We start from the raw sequence: 6,370 nt of genomic DNA, 5'->3' as shown, positions 1-6,370 counted from the left end.
GATTCTTTTATGCAGCTTTACCGATACCCATGCAGGGGGTTTGTATCCGGGTCTTACCAGCGACATGATGCCGGTTTATAGATCGCAGGTAGCGTACAGTCATTTCCAGGATGTCAGCTTTCTCGAGTTTGGAGTGCCTTGGGTTCTTTCAACCAAAATAAAACAAACAAACAAACAAACAAACAAACAAAAATGTCAAGAGGACGTTAAACATGACATGATATTTGATGCAAGTATCTTCTGTTTGCGAACAAAGCATTCTTTTAAAGTGCGCTCTCGAAATAAGGAACATTTCTTCATTTTGCGACGGTTTGGTAAAAACACTTCGGCTTAGTCCATCAGCTTATATACAACGTAGGTTAGTCCACGTTTGCTAAAGAATAACTTTTTACATGGTGGGACTCAAATCTAATGAAAGTTTGCGGACTTTAGATATCTTAATGATATCATTAATCTAAGAACTATTTTGCCACAATCCAAATATATTTTACTAATATCATCATGCTGGTAAATGGTTTAGTATGATGTTACTCTCTATTGCGGTAAGATATGTTAAATCCAAATATTCAGTTTTAGATATTAACCACTTTGATCGTGGCTTTTTCATAACTATATTTTACACAATATCATACATGTGCGCGCAGTGAATGACAAGCGCGCATATCACGATGTTTGCAGCTTGCTGTTCTTAACAGCGTACTTAGAACAGGGGTGGAGCTTTCCTAAATATCTTCCTAAATTTCTTTCCTAAGTGCATTCTAGAATACCAACTTTTCCCTTAGTCAGAAATTTGCATACTCCCACCCCCTTCCTAAGTTTCTTCCCCAGTATAGGAAAAAAAATTAGGTACAGACTTAGGAAGAAACTTAGGAGATTTTCAGAATACCACCCGTGGGGATTAAAGGTTGTTAATACTGTCATTACTCTAATGTAAGTCCCCCTCCCCCCCCCCCCCCCCCCAAAAAAAAAATAGCAAAGACAAAGAAGGTGAGGAAACTGATACCCAAGCAAAGATATTCAACATGCAATAGCATCTGCACACACACAAAAAGTAACATTAATCATAGATACAATTACTCCCGGCATTTCCCGCATGGTTAAGCGTGAAGTTAGTTCGTCCCCCACCCCCTTCCATCCACAGTGCACCTGTTCGCATGATTCTGATGAATCGATATACATGTGCCTTTTGCAAACATCATTGTCAGATCAGCGAAGGTAATTCTCCCTGGCAGCTCAGCCCTGTCAGAGTCCCCCTCCCACCAACTCTTCTTCTCCTCTCTCTCTCTCTCTCTCGTCTTTCGTCCTGAATCGACTGTGTCGACCCATGCAAAGATAGCTCCTTACGGTGTTAAGTCGTCACTGGAAACTTTGGTATGATCTACACGTCAAAAGCATTAATACCTCCATCTACGCGCCCCCTCCCATTCGAACCCATGCACCTGTACAAAACCAAACAATGACCTCTCCCATCCCGTGAGAATTCCTAGGGTCCCTTTGGATATTTTTTTTTTTTGTGCTCTCTTTCTTTTTCTATTGAAAGAAAGAGAATGATGCGTTCGCTGTGAACGGAGCAAAGCCAACAGTTTGTGCGAGGTATAGGAGATAATTCGTCAATTCACTGGTGTTGTTTACAGTTCTCATGCATGATAAATCACTCAAACATTATTCCGTCTACCTGCTCTTCACGACCCTCGAGTGAGTCACCTGCAGAATATTTTGGAGTATTTTTCCCACGGCCAAGTTCTCCCTTCTCTGTCTCCTCTCTGTAATGCTCTCTTTTCCAGTCCCAACTTCTTTTTTCTTTCTTTCTTTCTCTCTCTCTCTCTATTTCTTTTTATCTTTTCCCTAATCTACCTTTAACGCTTCCATACGAGTGGACAGAAATCTGATCTATTGTGTGTGTTTAGTATGTGTATGTGTGTGTACCAATGCTTATTTTCAATTTAATATGCTATATTTAGTCAACATATATACGTGGTCGTAGAAATATCTAATTGGAATCATTGAAGTCAGCATGGGCAAAAAAAAAAAAAACGAGAAAAAATTGTTAGACTAATTAAACTCATCCGGGTCTGTTCCCAATCAATAAGAAACATAACATAACATAACACAACATAACATAACATAACATATCATAACATAACATAACATAACATAACATAACATATCATAACATAACATAACATAATAAAGCATAACATAACACAACATAACATAACATAACATAACATAACATAACATAACATAACATAACATAAGAGACGGACTATGGCGAATGTGTGATACAACAAAATAAAGTCACTTTCAATATGGGTCAAATCCAGAACAACGATGAGCTTTTGCAAATTACAGCTCACGTACTTTAAGTAAAAGTAAGTAGTAGACATTAAGGAGGTGTAAATGGCCTTACATTTTTATGGAGGGCGTCGAGCACCAAGTTCTTCAGCTGATGAAGACTGTCGTTGATGCGAGCACGACGTCTCTTTTCCATCATCGGTTTGGAAGACTTCATTCCAGAAAAGGACAAAGAAATAAATGAATTGATTAATTTACGAGTCCAGATGATAATTAAGGAAGAGCGGAAGAAAGAATGTGTGTTAACATAAATGTTCAAAAAATGTAACCAAGGAACATGTCTACTTTAATGGCACAGTTAAGCTACTATTTTCCATTTGCAGATGAAAAAATAAAAAGCTTTAGTGCTCAAAATAATTTTAAATGTGAGTTAGGGATAGAAACAACCAATGTACAAATGCTAACCAGTACAATCAATGTTCAGTATTGTTAAATGTATGAAGTGTGAACAATAGTTTTATTCAAATCGTTTCTAGAATAACCGTCTACAGTTTGGGTTTATTGAGAAAATTGATGATACCTCCCTTTGCAAAATGTTTATATGGTAGGATGTTTTGTTACACAACTGTACATATGCATCAATGCGAATATTGTTAATCACTCTTCCCAATGGTAAACAGCGGCCTTAATTCTTTCTTCTCCTACTCTTTATCAATTGTCACGCCAATTTGAAGTTAATTGACACAATTCATGATTGGGAATCAATTAAGAGTCAGATTTCCCCTTTATTCCACACAAAATGAACTCATATCAGAAATGTTATGCTTGCCAAAACTTTATATATATTTTCTCTCTTTTTTTGGTCGGGGGGGGGGGGGGGCTCAACAAACAAAAGTTTTTGACGGTTTAAACTAATACATTCGTACGCTGTAAGACTGTGAAGTATATCACTTTAATATGAATATGTGATTTGTATCGCATACAGTCTTCTATTGTGTACACAAGATTATGATTTTCGTATAGGAATCGTATTATGTTCTCTGGAAAAAATGAAAAATATATTGAACTGAATGAAATTCAAATGAATTGAACTGAACAGAAATAAATTGAATTAATGATGTCTTTCTTCAAATAAGGCACTGTTGAGAAGGGTTTCGGCGTGGTTGCTTTAAAATATATCTGTGTTTCAGACAAGTGTCCGCACACAAACACACAAATAATAACTGTAAACACACAGCGTTCTTGTCCTATTTAGGTCTACTAAATGAAACTGAAAGACGTTTTGTGAATCCAGAGAAATCAAGACGATGAAGTAATCCACGAACAGGAGCAGAAAGATTGAGAATTTCAGGAACCGTAAAAGTTCCATGAACGTGTACATTCTAGTCACGTATGACATATCACAAACACTTGCGAACATCTGCGACCATATTTGGAGAAGGGCGCAATTTTATCTTTCTCAAGAGAGGTTTCAAAATGTTCAAACTTCTATTCTTGCTTATCGATAAAATGCCACAGACGTATTAAAGATATGCCCTTGTCTATTTTCGGCGTCCTCTATCTGTGCCCCTACTTGCTTTATCTGCTTATTTATTTGTTATTTGTAATAAGTATAGTAAAGATCTGAATTCTAGAACCGTAGAAGTTTCGTCAAATTCAGACGTGCGGAAGGAATGCCTGACTGTGTAAATAATGAAGAAATTGTCTTGATTGAGAAATCAATATATAATTTGGACTATACAATTATACGAAAAAAAAAGTTGTACGACCTATTCTGGAAAGAATGCAGTATTCCACAGTGTGAAACACAATGTGAAACATAATATGAACACAGTGTAAAATCTCTTCACATTGTAAATCATCAATTCACAATGTGAACCAGAACATTACTAAGTAAACTCTCGGTGAAAAATTACACCACAGTGTGAAATCATTTTCACACTGTTAAATTCGAGCCTTTTCGCAAAGTCGACTATGTGAACACACTGTGAACACACTGTGAGACATTGTGTTCTTTCCAGCAAGGAGTTGTAATGATCTATTACAGAAGATGATTTTGAGAAGATTTACTTGGGATGACCGTGATTTTTTTTCCACGCGAGATATTCCCAGGTCGCTATTAGCACTGATTACGGACTGATCTTATATTCCTAGCGACTTTTGTGTAGAGGAGTGTTTATCGCCAAAGACTACGCCAGCCGATCGGGAAAACACAGAAGCTTATAACACATTAGAAACACAACTCAAAGAAAGGGTGAAAACGAAAACTGTGAAACTTTTCGGCCGAATTAATCTTTCCATAAACCATTAGAAGTAATTTGAAACGCGGCGCTTTTGCATACTCGAGAGAACCAAAGTATTTTCTAACAATGGAAAAGGATCAAAAAGTGTTGGTCTAAACGTGTTCGTGGTGTCGCAAGAGGACGGCAAGTTGATGACACCTGTTTCTTTCACATTTCTCTCAAATTCGTTTCTAGTTTCTGAGCTGGAATATTGAATGGTGTGAGCTGCAGTTGCTAGGCTTCAGTTATACTACTATTGCTTTAGTTGCTTTATTCAAAATTCTTAACGAAGTAGTTTTCAATCTCGTTTTTTTTTCCACGAATTGCCTTCTTGAGTGACAAATCTGGGTAAGATAGATTTTCTATGATAGTATGAGTGAGAATGCAAATCGTGCTAGCATAAAGAGAACGGTAGGTTTGAGGTTTTTTGTTTTTGTTTTTCACTTCATTTCAGATTTTATTTTCAACACCATAAATCATTTCATACACAATTGCAAAAAACAAAACAAAAACCAAACAACACCAAACAAACAAATCAATAGAATATATCGATAAACAATAAACAAAATATATGAATATACATTTGAATGCAGAAGAGGAAAATGTGCAAGATCATAACCTACAATGACCTGTATCAAAGCTACATTAAATCGGTGTAATGGGCCTGGGCAATGGGTGAGTTATAGGCCAATCTGAGGCTTCATGTCAGTCAATTCATGTAGGCCTATATTAAAAATGGATGCCCTATCCATAATTTTCATGTTATTCACAATTTATTTTCACGTCAGTTGCTTTACATTTGTGTTTCCAAAGACCATTCTCCTTTCAGTCAGTCAAAGTCACTTTTATTAGTTCAGTTGTTCCTTGTAAAGTGATTGTAAGTTTTAGAACAGTCAGAGGAGCGAAGCGGGAAGGGATGACATCCCTCATACAATAGGGTTGGCAAGTCTTCTCCCGGAGGGGGTACAATAGCTTCCAACTTCATGGCTGACGCAGGTGCATCATTTGACGAGTTGGGTCATGCATCCGTAACGCGTGTACATGTATTACCTGGCCAACGCCACCCTTTCTGCATAACACCCGAAGAGGGCCACCCCTTGGTTACGCCGTTGCCATGGAAACATTCACGAGTGACTAGCGGAGGAGAATGACTCCCCTCTTGTATCCCGGATGCTCTCCGAGCCACGTGTTAATACGCTATGGCTTTGCAAACCTCCGGTGTTGGATGGGTGTAACTTTGATATTCTCCAAGAGTTTGATATTGTTTTACGAAGGAAAAAAAAACTAGAAGGGGCCTATTTTATTGCCTAGGAACGCTGCAGCCCTGTTGCCGCCTACACGAATGCCATCACATTTTTCGTATCCGAAATGATATCTTTGAACGTATTATTCATTTTCAGTGCTTGTCTCCGAAAGAAACATCAATGAAAACAAACCTCTGACGACGACATGCTCAGGTGATGATAAACAAAAATAATTTCGTGAAATGAACTGATCAAAACAAGGTACAAGCTACTGGCTGGATTAATCTCTATAACTTAGCACATTGAGTGAATAGAATATCGTAAAGTGCGGATGAGAACTTTGAGAAGAGAAATACCCGAAGTTTTAAAAGACATATTTTTAAGTGGAGGTAACAAATTAATAATGTTCAACAATGTGAACATGTATCACACACCAAATCTTTGAATGGGTTTCTTCTTTTCTTTTCTTTTTCCTTACCTTCAGCCTGTCTTCTTCGTTCGGTGTCATTTCGCACTCCGGAACCTTTCGATGACACCTGCCTGCTCCTA

The sequence above is a fragment of the Diadema antillarum genome, unplaced genomic scaffold, assembly GCF_040938485.1.
Source record: "Diadema antillarum isolate AM-2024a unplaced genomic scaffold, OU_Dant_1.0 seq00000517_RagTag, whole genome shotgun sequence".
Lineage (NCBI taxonomy): Eukaryota > Metazoa > Echinodermata > Echinoidea > Diadematoida > Diadematidae > Diadema > Diadema antillarum.
The sequence above is the reverse complement of the archived record's forward strand: the minus strand, read 5'-3'. Positions refer to the sequence as shown.